Here is a 16396-nt window from a genome sequence, read left to right as displayed (position 1 = left end):
ATGCAAATCAGGTAACAAAGACTGTATCGAGATAAAACTTTGCGTGAATAATGCGATTAAAGTATGCCACCTTGTGGCCAAAAATTGTCTAAATCGAACCAAAACTGTTTAAGCCCCTAAGTACTAAATATGTGGACCCCAGTGCCTATAGTTGACCTTCTACCGAAAATATCAGTCAATCCACAAAGAAATCTCAAACGAGTATACTATTTGACTTTGCGAGAGTATAAAATGTTCGGTTACATCCGAACTTAGCTCTTCCTTACTTGTTATATATTGTATTATACTAGTATTTTTTAATCAAATTTAAGAAATAGCTTCTAGTTTTTGTTTGAACAATTCAGTACTTATGGTAGTTGTATGTATGTAAGTAAATGTATTTATATTTGACTTATAAAAAACTGCAAAACTATATTCAGACATAAAGATAATTAAATGGTGCGTGCCTTAACCGCTTTAAAAATTACCACTGCTCTTATCGCACAGAAATATTTATGTACAAATATTTATGCAAGTATATGTATGTAATTATTTTAAAAGCAGTTCGGGCTATTTAAATTAGGTTTTAAAAATGCTCAAATCTAAACCACAAGAGTCAATTAAATTATGTTATCAACACAATTTCATTCAAAAAAGCCTTACTTCGAAATCACTTTTTACAAAACGGCCACGATGGGTGACGGGGGTACTAAGAACATGAGTTAACTGAAACTAAATACGAACAAAAAAATGTGGAAAACGGTTGGCCTCAAGGGCCATCCCTGCAACTTCCCTCTAATTTCATACGCTAACGTTCAAATTTCGCTTTTTTCACTGCTTTTGAGCTCTTCGAAATTTTTCGTTTTCGATATCTAGCAAGTAAATCAACCGATTTTGACCCGGTTTGCGGCAAACGATGTGTTTCTTCAAGGTTTAGAACTGATTAGTTTTTGGTGTTGATCGGTCAAGTCGTTTGGAAGAAATTCGATTAAAAAACGATTTTTCAAAATTTTTATTTTTGAGATTTCTCAAAATCTACTGGTCCGATTGGGTCCAAACTCACACGAAATTAAGTGCAATGAAACCCTTTGGAATGCCGTTTAGTTTATTCAAATCGGTTGAGCCGTTTAAAAGTTATAAGAGGGTCACATACATCCACACACACACACATACATCCCCACATACATACAGACATACGGACATCATCGTAGAAATGTTCGGGGAAGCTTCCTCGACCCTCAAAACGTCGAGATCTGTTGAGAACTCGATTTTTGCAAAATGGGGTGAAACCAATATCTTCCCGATTTTTAGAAAATTTTCAATTTTCTTAGCGGGAAGTTAAAAAGTTAATTTCGGATGCTACTATAATACCACAATTCACAAATATAAAAGATGTCATACATGAACTTGATTTTGATCGACCAGTTTGTATGCTATATGCTATAATGTTCCGATCTGAACAATTTCTTTGGAGATTGTAATGTTGCCGTGGACTATAATTCATGCCAAATTTCAGGAAGATATTAGCTAAATACTTTTTAGCATTTTGTGCAAGTAGTGCAAACTTGTTTTTACTTTTGGTTTCATAAAGAATATTTGGTACTAAAACCTACAAAAAATAATAATAAAAATTCATAATAATTATTATAAAAATTATTTAAATAATAACACTTTTAACTTACAATTTCACCATTACTTTCTGTAGCTCTCATTAATATTTATATATGTACATATTATGTATTTATATATATTAGTTTTGTTTCATCGCCTCCATAATTTCCAAGGAATCATATTGAATCCGTCTGATGCCTTGACATTCTACCAGACGACGCGTAAAAAGTATTAAAGCACAAACAACAATATGTATTTTAAGTAAACAGATATGCACATATGTTCATACATACATATATATGTCGACTCTCCTGTATGCCTATGTATTTTTGTCAATGTGCAAACAGATATTATGCGGCGCCGACAGCATTTGCCCCTCCTAATGATTTCCCACACTTATCTACAATGCTTTCCTTTCACAACACTCAAACATACAAACATATCTACCCGAAAATATACATTGATAAGTACATATGTATATATGTATATAAGTACTTATAAGTAACTTTTTATACCCGTGGTAAAACGTTGCGATAACTTACACTTGGCACCTAACGGTTGTTAGTATATGTATAGTTCGATATTACAAAGGTATATATATATGTAGATTGATATGTGGATATTTGTATTTATTATGTTTTGACTGAGATTTTGGGAGAGTGCAACCAGGGTTGCAAATAATAGATTACCAAAATAATTTAATTATTTCTCTTTTCATTTTGTAAATCTTTAATCCCGAAAATCGGACCGGACCCAGAGAATTTCGTGAAGATATCTTGTCAAATAAAAAAGCTATAGTGATCTGATCTGAACAATTTGATCGGAGATTGTAGTGTTGCCTCAGACAATAATTTATGCCAAATTTTGTGAAAATATCTTTTGACATAAAAAACTTTTCTGACAAGGACTTAATTTTTATCGATCAAATTGTATGGAAGCGATATCCTTTAGTGGTCCAAAAACGGCGCTTTTACCAATAAAGCAGCTTCAAAAACTGACGGACCAGTTCTGGTTACATGGTTAAATCGACTCAGCTAATCACGCTAATTATTTAAATATGTATATACTTAATACGATCTCCGACGTTTCTTACTCCATGTGTCACAAACTTCGTTGCAAATTTGATAGGGTCTAAATATATATTATTAATTTGCACCGTGCGCATAAATTCGGTTACGTTCGCTCATAGTCTACCTTACTATGTATTTATGTTTTGGCATAATTCAAATACAAAAACAGATCTCTTTTCTCCAACCGCGATAGTAAATTGAAAAAAAATAAAAATAAAATAAAATAAAACAGAAACAGCGAATACATAATGTGGAGTAAAGAAATTTTGAAAAATAAATATTAACAGCAGTGTGTGAGAAAAAAGAAATACGAAAATTTTATGTCTAATGACGTCAGATCGGTATTTGACTGACGTCCGAAATTCCACAGAACGCCTCTTCAAAAATCGATCGCTAGCTGGCCTCCTCGCAACGGTCGATCGGCTCTACAGAAAATCGGCCATAATAAAGTTATGTTATTTTTGTTTGATTTTCATACATTACACACATACATATAAAAAAGTTTATATGGCATATGGCAAATATGTATGTAAGTAAAGGGTGGTCAAAATGCCTGTTGTTTAGAATTGTCACTCGTACAAAAGCAAATTTGAAAAATTATAGTGTATTTAAGAAGTACATAGGTTAGAGCGCCATAAAATTAAAGGCTCCTTTCTGCTATGAGAATTATAATAGTTCTCCGTTAATAAAATAAATATATATCATACTTAATAGTATCGAAAGCAAATGCCAGACAAATAAATGGTTCCATTCACGACAGTCTTTATTGATACATTTAAAAAAAACATGCCTGTAATATTTTTTGATATTACAAAAAACAACGATGCTATCAGCATTTTGTCGAAGGCAAGCAATTCGTTTCCTTAATTTAAATACAAAAAAAGCAAAAAGCATAAATTTTTACACCCTGATAAGGTTATATTAAATTTGCCACGAAGTTAGTAACGCTCAGAGGGAAACGTCGGAGACTCTAAAATAAATATATATATAATTGATCAGCGTGACGACCCGAGTCGATTTAGCCGTGTTCTTTAGTTTCATCAGACCACTATAGCATATAGCTGTCATACAAACTGACCGGAACATTTTTTTATTTGACAAGATATCTCTACGAATTTTTCCATTAATTATTGCTATTTAAATAATATTTGAACAACCCTGTTTGTCGATGTTTTTGGGCCTATTTGACTTAAAGTATCTTGATGTTTTTTTATTAATGTGTTATTTTTTATTTTCATATTTTTCATGTTTTGATTTATTTTCGCCAGGCATTGCTTCAATTTTTGTATTCCTTGTGTCTGTGTATGTGCGATTTGTCGGCTAATACATATGTACATACCTAGATAAGTATATATGTATGTAAATAAATTTTTTAAATTTATTTATGTCTTTTTTAAGGATTTGGTGAAAGTGATAGTCGCGCGACAGCGCCAACTATGGCACGCCCCCGTCCGCGCGGTGCCACCACTCAACGCTCATAAATTATCACTTCTACGCAATTTTGGCATTTTCATTTGTTATTTTGAGCGTTTGTCCTTTCAAGTTATTTTTTAACTTTTGAAAACTTATTTGTTGAAAATATAAGAGAAAATGTTTCATTGTTTCCGGTCATTTACTTAAAAATAAATGGATTTTTGAGAATATAAAGTAAATATTTTGCTTAAATAAAATATATTTTTCTTCAGTAAAATATATTTTCTTTCATAAAATATATATATTTCTTTCTTTCATAAAATATATTTTTATTCATAAAATAAAATATATTTTTAATAAAATAAAATATTTTTAATAAAATAAAATATTTTTAATAAAATATATTTTTTTCTTTAATATAATATTTTTTTTTCAAACGTTCAAGCTTTTACTTTCGAAAAGCATAAAATCTTAACTATAATCTTTTGAAGTAGTGTTAAAAATAAAGACCTGTGATGCCTAAAAATCTGAAATATTTCTTGGCAACTTAAAATATACACTTACTGTTCTTTTTCGCCCTCTTTGATTATCTCTTAGCTATTCTGTCTATTAAAGTTTTTGCCATCCCTGAACCTGAGAAAGTGCTTTAAGGCGTTATATCCACTTGTAAGTAAAAAACCCTTTGTGTTGTGACTTTTCTTAGAGCAGGCATATTATTTAATAACTATATAAATACAATTTATATTTACACAATTTCAAGTACTTTAATAATCGGCGATTAATTTTGAAAAATTTTGGATTCCCTTGAGCCTTAGCCGATCTCCAGTAGAACCTCAGAAAAATGTGTTTGGTGGTAAGAAATATTTTTCTGCTTAAAATTATCAAAAAAAAAACCTTATCATTACAATAGATGAATACAGATAGTGGTCGAAGAACTGGTAAAAATTTTGATTTTTGACATATTGGCGGCCCAAAAAAAAAAAAATGGGAAAAAAGCGCAAAATTATTTCACAAGTAGATAGAAGCCCTTAGATTCTAAATTTTGTTTATTTTTTATATCGAGTTATTTGAACAAATATCGCTAATTTAAGATTTCTTAAGTTAAATTTAATTTTCAGCCACACCCTGTCTTAACAGTTATCTGTCTTATCAATTTTAAGTTGACAGTCTTAGATCGTAAAAGGTTTTGGTTGCGTTCCGGTAGACCCAGCTGTCATGAGAACGGATATATCGAAAATCGATAACAGCGCTTAGCTTCTTGTCGAATAAATAATTTTGTGTTAATTCTCTAATCTTTCTGTAGTCAAATGCTAACAAAGTTCTCTAAAATCGCAATTGTCACATTAAATTTAAATAGAATCTCCAAATTTTGTTTTTTTTTTTTTGTTCAATGTGGAGAAACAAATTTTGTCTAAGTGCGATTATTGAACTGATTTTACTATAATAGTTCTACAAATTATGTCATATTTTTCATATTTCGAATTTGCACTTAAGAAAAACAAACTAGTCACTTTTTTTTTTGTCCTTGCCATAGTATTTTGCACCTGCGTCCTTCAACACCTCTCATTGTAGCAATTTATCATTTCGTTGTTTCCTTTGATCTTCGCATTCCACTAACTAATCCAGCCACCATACGTGCTGTATTAAATATTGTACAAAAGTGCGATTAATGCTTGGTCTTTTTTTTTGCTGCAATTCCAAACGTTTTGTCACATGCCAAAAAGTTATTAGAAGGCATCACTTTATCATTCTGAAATTAAATTCGAATTTTCTTTGCCACTTTCACTTACACGCTCATTATAGGCGGCATAAAGCTACACATTATACGCGTAAAATTTCCTAATTTTATTCTTTATCTTTCTTTTGTTTGTTTGCTTCGAATGCTCGTTGACAAGATCATCGCTTATTTTTGGCTCATCATTCATTCTTCTCGTTTGTTGTGTTTGACAACTGCATGGGAAGACAACGCCAACTCACACATGCAATCGAGAAGCAGCAACGCTATTAGATATGTCCAAATAAATTTTAATTCTTAGCTGTTTGAGACCAACTGGTACCAACTGTGCAAGTGTTGATGGAAATGTCCTGTTTTTAGGATATTTTGCGCTCTTTGAGTTGTACAGTTAAGGGAGCAGACCAGTCGTTTAAAGCTAATTAATTTTTGCTTGTGGACTTTTACATTTACGTATATTTCATTTTAGTTTATTTACCCTTATATATTTAGTATTGATAACATATATTATATATTGACGTACACCGTTTGGCAGGTGTTCAATAGAACATTTCCAATAATTTTGTCATATTATTCCGCAAGTAGCGAATACCACGATTTTAAGCTGTCTATGAAGTTCTGGTGAATGTTTATAAAAATATTTCTTTATATTTTGGAAATCTAATTCACAACACAATAATCACTCTCTTATCTTCCTCCTTTTTTCTTCCACTTTTTCTCCTTGCTTTAACCACTTTCTAGTACTTCTTGGTACCCTTTAAAACACCAATTCAATCAAAAATATTATCGCTGTCGAAAAAACTGTTGTTCTGCACAGGTTTCCCCAGCTTTTTTTGAATTGAGTCATCGTTCAACTTCTTATTTCTTGCCTGTTTTGATGAAACTCTTCTTGATGTTCCAACTGATGATATCATTTCCTAAAAATTTCGTCCCATGAAAGGATTTAAAATTAATCGGCTTGTAAACACAGGCTCCAGTTGCCATTTTCCTTGGCTTATCTTATTTAAAAATTTCCTCATATAATATTTATACCCTGAACAGGCTATATTGAGTTTACCACGAAATTTGTAACACTCAGAAAGAAACGTTGGAGATCCGATAAAAATATATACATACATACATACTCGTATGAGATCAACGTGACGAGCTGAGTTGATTTAGTAATGTTCGTCTGTCTGTATATACCCGAACTAGTCCTTCAAATTTTGTAGACATTCTTTTCTCCACAAAAAGGTGCACATTTGTCGGAACCACCGATATCGGACCACTATAGCATATAGCTGCCATACAAACTGAAATATCAAAATAATTTTCATGTATTGAAAACTTTTATATATAACGAGTTATTTTCACGAAATTTAGTAAAGAATATTTTCCAAGACAACTCTATCTAATCTCCGAAGTAATTGTTCAGATCGGACCATTATAGCATATAGCTGCCATACAACTGGCTGATCGAAAACAAGCTCTTGTATGGAACCTTTGGTATTTGTGAAGGGTATTATAGCTTCGGTGCAACCGTAGTTAATGCTTTATTTTGTCTAATTACTATTTTGTTACCTTAAACGATTTATTTACCGTAGAAGTTATAGTACGCAAAACCAGCTGCCATTTTCACAGTTACTTTCGAACCTTTTAAATTTTTTGCTTTTTCGTTTCGATGAAAAATGCAGAAATGCATTATTTTTACAATTTTTCAGTTAAACAAAAGCAATGCAATAATTTTTAAAAAATAAATAAATCTCTGTAACAAATATTTGGAAAGGTTTTACAAGCTTATATACTCGTAAATGTTTGTATGTGTTTAAAAGCAAATGCCCCCTTCAGTTAAAGCGTTCAGGCGCTGTTACCGTAATTTGTTTATTTGCCGAATTTCTCTTGCAGTTTTCTTTTTCTTTAGACGCTTTATTTTTATGGGCGATATAGCATTGCCAAAAAGCCAGCAATAACCCCCGCAGACATTTGGACGTGAGCGCGTATTTGCGGTATTTTTGTTTATTGCGCACCATCAAAGGAGCAAAACAACGGATTTTGCGAAAATAAAGAAAATCGCGCAAGAGGAACGAAAAACAATAAAGCAATGAAATAAGTAAAGAAAAAAACTATAGTAAAAAAATATGAAATAAAATAAAAAATAATTGAAAGAAAAAAAATTATAAAAAAAGATTATTAAAAGAAAAAAGTTGAAAAAAAATGGAAGAGAAAAAACTTTTGCCACTAAAATTGAAAATTTAAATTAATGAATGGGAAATTTTAGGATTTGGCAGCTTTTTGTTTTTGGTTTTCTTATTAGTTTCTTTTTTAGTTTTTTTCTTTTCTGTTGTTGAGGATTTTGCGTTTGCTGCTAATTAAATAGAAATATATATAATATATGTATGCATATAAAATAAATATATGTTTGTATTCCTGTATGTAGTGAGTGTAAATGCGTGTCCCTCACCCTCTAGCCTAGTTGGCAACAAATCTCTTATATGCTGCTTATGGCTTTTATTACAATATTTGCTTTGTTGTTGTGCATTTTATTTCATACTTATTTAATTCTTTGTTGATTACTTTGTAAACGCCGCGCGACTTACGTTCCGTATCCGTTCTTCCTCCACCCTCAATATTTTGCCTTTCCTCCCTCTACACTGCTTTTGCCATACATGAAATTTTGTTGTCTTTCTGGCAATTTGTAGTTAGCGCACTCCCTTTTGGCCAATAATAAAAAAAAAAAGTATTAAAGCAGATCTACATCACGATCATTGCATATTTTGCCCAAAATTAAGTCGCTATGTTAATAAACTTTATAAGATTGTCTAAAAATAGACAGCAAATATTGTTTCTACATGCGTGTGTTTGTATATAATATACTAATATATACTTATCGTGTATGTGTAGTTGTTGTTGTGTTGTGCATTTGTTTTGTTGTTTTGTGAATGCGCACACTTTGGCGCTCATAAAATTTCTGAATTGAATTGAATTGTCGTTTGCGCCTTCGTCGCCGCGTTAGTGTCAAGCACGCCGCCACCGCACCCTGCTACCCGCATTCATTACGTCCATACAAAGTATCGATGGCTTCTGCTACTTGTTTTTGTTTGTTTAGATTATTTCTACCAATTCTCGAGCCTGTATGTGTTGTTGTTGTTGGCGTTGGTAAAATAAAACGTCTGCTAGCTACGCCATCAGGCCGCTGCTCGTTCACTTGCTTCGCTGTACATTTGTCTCTTGTTGCTTGTTGCTCTTGCCATCCGCCTGAAAGTATTTTTAATATTTTTTCCGTTTGCCGCTTTGACGTAGAAAAACATACTGTGCTTGAACATACACCGCTAATTGTGAAGGTCGTTCTTACGTACGAGTATGTTGTCCACTTGTACCTCGAGTCAACACTCCAAGTCAACCAAAATATTTATATACATACATACATACACATAGATCTTAGAGCAGCTAGTCGGAGAAATAGGCTTCTCTAAAAATTACTTTGAATGCACAAAGTTATGGCAAATGTCTGTGCTATTTTTTCAATTTTTATAGCAAGGTTTTAAGGTCTTTCACGGAAGTGAAACCTCCTTCCTAGTTGAAAATTTTTTTACCCCGTATAAGGTAGGTTAAGTTTCCTACGAAGTTTATAACACTCCCTTCCTTTTATTCCCAAGAAGCTGCTCATTTGTTGGAAACCCCGATATCGGAGCACTATAGCATATAGCTGGCAAATAAACTGGCCGTTCAAAATATCTTAAATCCCTTGTATGGAAAACGATTTTATTTGAAAGGTATCTTCACGATATTTTGCACTGATTTTAGGCTAAGTCAATGCTACAAACTCTGAACATATTCTTAAATCCGATCACCATAGCATATAGCTGCCATACAAACTGTTCTATCCAAATCGAGTTGAACCAGAGGCGACTTATTTGAAGAAAGTTAAATTTATATTTAAGAATACTGGTGTGCATTTGTGATATGACTATGTCCCGTTGGGATAGGGGAATATTCGTAAAATAATCAAAAATTATATAATAATGCCAGAACCATTCCGAGGTCTGCCATAATAAAGAAAAAGTCAAAAATGAGCAGTTGGTGAGGTAAGCTTTGGTCTCGGGGCTGAATCACAACTAAAAATTCTCTATTTTTGTCTTACAGTACTTAGCTGAACTAGAATATTGTCAAAGTGTCAAGATATTTGAGCCGATCGTTCATAAGTTATTGGCCTTATAGTGTCTGGATCTCTACAACTTTGGCAAACCTTATTTGCTGATGTAAAAGAACACCTTTAATGCAAATCAATGGCTTGAGAGGTGCTACGGCAAATCAGCCACAGTACCATCAAAAAGAATGCACCCTGTTCGGGAAGGCCACAAGAGGCAGTAATGCTAGAAAACAACGCGAATTCTTCTTTACAAATTTCGTTGAGTTATCGTTAAATGAAATTGATTCAGTTAACAACATTGGCAGATCAAAGTTACATTTGGGTCATATCTTTCACGAATTTTTACAAATGTAAAAAGCTTTTCGCGCCTTCTAAACTTGTTGAACAGTGTAGAACCTAGTAAACAGTTCAATAGATATCTTGCATTCTAAAAATCTAACAAACCGCAAGTGTTGTTTATTGACCAGGGCTCGCCGAGATCTCGAGAAGCTCTGTCGTGCTAGAAAACTTGTGATGCTCATAAAATTAATTTCGTATTTTTAAGCTTTTTTTTTTACAAAGACGCTTTTTTTATATATAATATTTTTACATATGTATATCTCATGAAGGCCAAGTCTTTCCATATATCACACATCCGATTACTTCTTTCACTTATTTTGTTTAAAATATTTTTTTTTATGTTTTTAAAATATTGAACAAATAATTCATTAAACTTAAATCCTCTCATTACGCCTAAACACTTTTACCACCACTGTACACATTTCGTGTGCAAGTTCCCTCCTTCACCTTTTGCTCCCCTTATTATAAATTCCTTAATACTTGCACTATTTATTATGTAGGCATTAATGAAATTACCGTTATTATTATTTGTTTTCTTTACTTTCACTTAATAATCGAGCGATTTTCAACAACACTGTTTAGACTTTTAAAATTTCATAAACAACAGAAATATTTTACATTTGAAAGTAACTAATGCCGCAATTTTTCGGCAGTTTCTGTCAAAATAATGCTACAATTTGGAGGATCGCGCAATATATTCAAATCTTAATGTTGCACAACATTTAATGAGGCGTTTTGAAAAGAACAACAACAACAATCATAGCACGTGTTAAGCTGAAATGGTAGAACGAACGGTAATAAGATCAGCGGGCGGGCATTTGATGCAAGAATCAAATTTGCAACAATGTTGAAAAGTGGCAAATAAATTTGGAAAGGTTTTACCAAGCATTTTTAAAAGTCTTATTTATGAAAAGCTGCTATGAGTTTGTGTTGTAAGCATATCCGTATATAATATTTTGTTTGAAGGTGTGGCACTGCACATTCTTTTTTGTATTTGTTGTTAAATTTAAAATATATCTTAGAATTGTCTTCAATATACTTTTGTATGTAAAATTCAGTTAAAAGTTTGGGAATCAAAACAAGCTAATTCCTATTTACGTTGCGTTCCTAATCAAAAATAAACGCTTTAATTTATAGTGTCCGCGTTTCGATTTTTGGTGCCAAATCTAATATTTAATAAATTATAAGTGTAGTTGTGTATGCGTAAAGGTATATATTATAATAAAAGAGACATGTCAATAGAGTTGGCGGCGTTTAAACATAAATCAGAGCATATCGGTTTTTATAGTTGTATATAAGCATAATCGAATACTTCTTTGTATACAGTTGTGGATATATAATTAAGTCTAGTCAATATGTGAAATTCTCGAGTAAACTAGCTCAGTATTTGCGATATCGAGCACACATCTTGTTCTCCCCAAGAAGCGGCTAATTTCTCGAAGCACTACAGCATATAGCTGTCATACAAACTGATCGGTCAAAATCCAGTACTTGTATGGAAAACTTTTTTATTTGACAAGATATATTTACAAAATTCGGCATATATTTTTGTCTAAGGCAACACTATAAACTTCGAACATATTGTTCAGAACAGAGTAGCATATAGTTACAATACAAGGTGACGGTTGGTTGCTTGCTTTTGCAGATTTAGTAATACATATAGTTGCCATAAGCAATGCACCTGAAAAGGACATTATAACTTCGGTTAACGTTTTTACTTGTTTTTGTTTTACCTTTTTACGTTAGCGTGTTGCAAACGAACACAACAAATTTTAATTTTTAATCCAAGATGTTTGGAATTAAAAATTTAAAATTTTACTTATAGATTCAAATAAACGCGAAAAAATTTTAATTTTAAAGCAAATTCTATTTTCAATTCTTAATTACTATATGCGTAAAACTAATATTTTTCTTTTTTATTCTTCAAATCAATTTGGAATTAAAATTTTTTTATTATTTTACAAGCATTTTTATTTAATCCAGTATTTGCGATTACAAAAAAAAAAGTTTATTCAAATGTTAATTCAATTATTTTGTTAATGCTTTATTTGCAACCCTGATTATAACTGCATTTTTATTTCTGGCATAACAGTTGAAGGTCGTATAAGGTTTTTGCTGTCACGTAGGAAATGAGGTTATGTTGTTTTTATTACTTTGCATGTTGCTTGTTATCCTAACTAATCTTCTATGTGTCTCAATTTGTAGTAAAATAATATGTATTTTTTTTTTATATATTTTGTTTAAAAACAATTTCATTAATATTGAAACTATTTTTTAAATTTTCTTCTATTTCCTGCCAGCACAATTATTTTCTTTAAAAACAGGAATTTTCGTATAAAACACATTTTCTACATAAAGACATGTATTAACGTACATTTAGCCGCACTGATATACATGCTTGTCTATGTGTGCGCGGTTCTGCGCCAACATCCTACGGCTTCTTGTTTATTATTTATCTGAACACCTACGCCTTTTTGAATATTTCGGCATTTTTGTATTTCAATAAAAGTTACCATATCACATACATGTATGCTTGTATGTGCAGTTCTTTGGTCAAATTCTGTAGCGTTCAAAAGTAAATACATCAATTATTTAATCAAAACGTAGCGCATTTAATTTGTGAAAGTATACAGAAATTCACCATACATCTTTTAATTAGCTTCACTTTCATTACGTTTTTTAAATAGCAAAATTAAAATTTTTGTTAAATAATAAATTTTATTGCTGCGCTGATTTAAGTGTTATTTTGTTAATTTACTTCTTAATTGAAACAACATTTTATAAATTTTTTTTTGTTTTCTTACTATTTACTAGTAGTTATTAATTTTTCGGTTTAAATAATTGTACTGTACTTAATAAAATTTAAAAATCAAGTGATTCGAAATTTTTTAAAATTTTTTTTATTTAGACTTTTTTGTTTTTTTATTTTTAATTTTTTTTTTTTAAATTTTGTAAAATATTTTTTTAAAAATAAATTTTAATGTTTCGCTGATTTAAGTTTTATTTTGTTAATTTCCTTTTTTTTAACAACATTTTCTACCAATTCTTTGTTTTCTTTCTATTATTTGTAGTTATTAGTTTTTGAGATAAGTGGTTTTAACTGCATTTAATAAAATTTAAAAAAATTTATAATAGCAAGTCAATCGAATTTTGATTTTTATCTTCATTTTAATATTTTTAATTTAGATGTTTGTATTTATGTTTTTTTTTTTAGATTAATTTATTCTTTAAATATAATTTTTTGTTAATTAATTTTTTTAAATAAATTTAATTTTTTTTAATAAAGATTTTAATTTTATTTTAAAAAGATTTTTTCCATATATTTTTCAAAATAATTTTTTAAAATTAATTTTATTTAAATAAATTTTTCCTAATTTTATTTTCTTAATATAATTTTTTTTTATATATTTTTAGTTTTTTATATTTTTATACATAAGTTTGTTATATTTATAATTAATCATTATTTAATTATTTGATATATGCTCTATGCTTGTTAGATTTGTATGTTGTCCACTGCGTATACGTAACCTTTACCATAGGTATTGTTGCAGTCAGTTAACCCGTAGCAGATTACACATACGCCTAGTTGTACAAACTTCAGTGCTATGAAATACCCCATTGCTTAGCATACATGGTCTTTTACATTATTATTATTATTAGTTATACGCGTTCATATTATACGAAATCTGTACTAGCAATACAGTACTTATTCTTATCAATTGCTAACTGCTAACGTATTACTTTCGAGTGCTTAATGCTTATCACATTAATAGCTTTTAACACATTAAATGCTTTTTGCTACAACTAACGTATTTATTTCCGATTAATCAATAATGTAAAAAATAAAAATTAAGGCATGTTCGCTGCTACTTCTACCGCTCTCTTGTACTCACACCGCGTACTCGCTGTTGATTCCGCCCCAAAAGCTTGTGTGGGTGCACGCCAACGCGCCGCTCAGTGTTTTTCTTGTTTCGAAATATTGGGTTTTCCTGCTAATTTTCTACTTTTTATGTTTTTATTTCATTAATTTATTCACAAATACTGCTCTTAAATATGTATTTCACGCTTGCGTTTGTATTCTCACCTGCCTATGTATGTGTTTGCACGAGTGTGAGAAAGTATAACGGCGCATCGTTGACTTTAGCATTGACTAAGCAACAAACGTACCGCACAAATTCAGTCAAAATTCAGCATTTATAACGAACACACGTGAAATACTTTTAGAAAAACGGTCGCGTATAAGACGCACGCTGCTCTGTCGTGACCCCGAACCACATCTTAGACAGCTAATCGGTGTTATTAATTGAATTGGAATAAATAAGAAAAAAATTCGTCTCGAAATTGTTATTGTTGTTTTTTTTTCTACTATACAACTGAGTCTTACGATTGCTTTGCGTCTGTCACTAAGCACCTACAACAATAACAATAACAATATGTTACTGAAACTTTTGAAATTGACGAGTTATTAGACGCCGCTGACTATATATTCGTGCCATCTGTCTAAAAGCTGCAATCAAAAGTGAAAATTCAAAGTGCAAAGTGATTAATTGTACCTACACACATAGATACATACTTGTACATATATACATATAGCAGCTGCTTTATAGCGGCGCGCGTTTAAGTGTGTGACTTTATTAGTTTAATTGAATAGTTTCAAATAATTTGCTTTGGAAATTTTATAAATATTTATGCGCGTGCACGAACATAAGTTTGTATTTATTGTTGCTTTTCGTAAGAAATTAAATCACAAATTAAAAAAAGTAGTAGTGACTTAATAACTATAAGTTTCGGAAATCCCATATTGTTTGCGTTGCAGCCGCTCGTTGTACCAAATGCAAAATTTTATCGAACGGAATTGAAACGAGTTCGAAATTTATTTTTGAAGTGTTGACAAAATATACATATACAAACCTACATGTATACTGAAGTTTACAGGCAAAAACAAAAGTGTAATAGTTTATCTATACACTAAAAAAAAAACAAAAAAAAAAGTATATATTAAAAGCAGTGTTACAAATAAGTACAACGAAAAAAAAACTGTAATTTTTGACACTATTTGCTAGCGCCACTGCTAGTATTAAAGCAAAAAATGTGAGTAAAAACAGTAGTTAAAATATTTGTTTAAAAAAATTATTAAATATTTACTATAAAAATAAATTTAAAATATATTCTAAAAATAAAACGATTTATCTAAAATAAGTTAGTGTCAGTTTTTGTGTGAATATTATATATTAAGTTTTGATTTATTAAAATGTTTGGTTACAAGCGCCATCCTCAAATTACAGTTATTAGTTTTTATGGTTGATATTTCTAAACATTCGTTTTCTGTTATTGAAATTTGTTTATTTGTTGTTTGTAATGTTTAATATAAAAATTAAATTTAAAGCGTTTTAATTATTTTATGATGTATATTTTTTTAATTTCAATAAATTTTAATTTGTTTAGTTAGTTAATATTTACTCTATAAACTTTTTCGCATATAATTGTGGCAAAACTTGTTTTTAGAAAAAAATGTTATTTCTTTTATAAATTAACACATCTTGTAACACATTTTTTTTTTAGAATTCGTTGTTTACTTCAGTATTTTTTTATTTTTATTATAAATTATTTTGTTTTTTTACTTTTCTTAATTATATTTATGCAATTTTTATTTATTTCAATAAGTATTGTTAATTTTTATTATTATTATTATTTTTTTTTATTTATATTTTATAAAAAAATTATTAATAAGTTTAAGCTTTTCAAATACATTTTTTTCTTTACATTTTAATTTACACGTTTTTGATTTTAATTAAAATTGCTATAACAGTAAATTAAATTATTATTTTTTTACTTTTATATCTTATAATTATCAAATTATTATTTTTAACTTTTCATTTTACAAATTTTAATAATTCAAATAATTTAATATTCTTTTAATTTTTCAATTCTAATAATTTTGTAAACTTCTTATAGATTTTTTTGACAATTTCAACTCATTCTTTTCGTTAAAAATTTTATATATTTATGTACATATAATACGCTTTTTCTGTATATTATTTTAATTTTTCTTAAATTTTTATAACTTTAAATTTACCATATATCATTTATTTTTCTTTCACTTATCATTATGAATTAATATTT

The 16396-nt window shown here is 29.9% G+C and overlaps 1 protein-coding gene across 3 annotated transcripts in view; it reads left to right on the top strand.

The window, feature by feature from the left end:
* Tab2 (TAK1-associated binding protein 2) overlaps positions 1-16396 on the top strand; it is a 38703-nt gene that overhangs the window by 3647 nt on the left and 18660 nt on the right. The window contains exon 1 of one of the 3 annotated variants that reach the window (XM_036375244.2): positions 14455-15364. The exons of the other annotated variants lie outside the window; for them this stretch is intronic. The gene's annotated coding sequence lies outside the window, so the exon portion shown is untranslated. Of the gene's footprint in view, positions 1-14454; positions 15365-16396 lie in introns of those variants that run through there. 3 annotated transcript variants of the gene reach the window in all.

Source organism: Bactrocera oleae, chromosome 4, assembly GCF_042242935.1.
Source record: "Bactrocera oleae isolate idBacOlea1 chromosome 4, idBacOlea1, whole genome shotgun sequence".
Taxonomy (NCBI): domain Eukaryota; kingdom Metazoa; phylum Arthropoda; class Insecta; order Diptera; family Tephritidae; genus Bactrocera; species Bactrocera oleae.
This window is presented reverse-complemented; position numbering and strand designations above follow the sequence as displayed.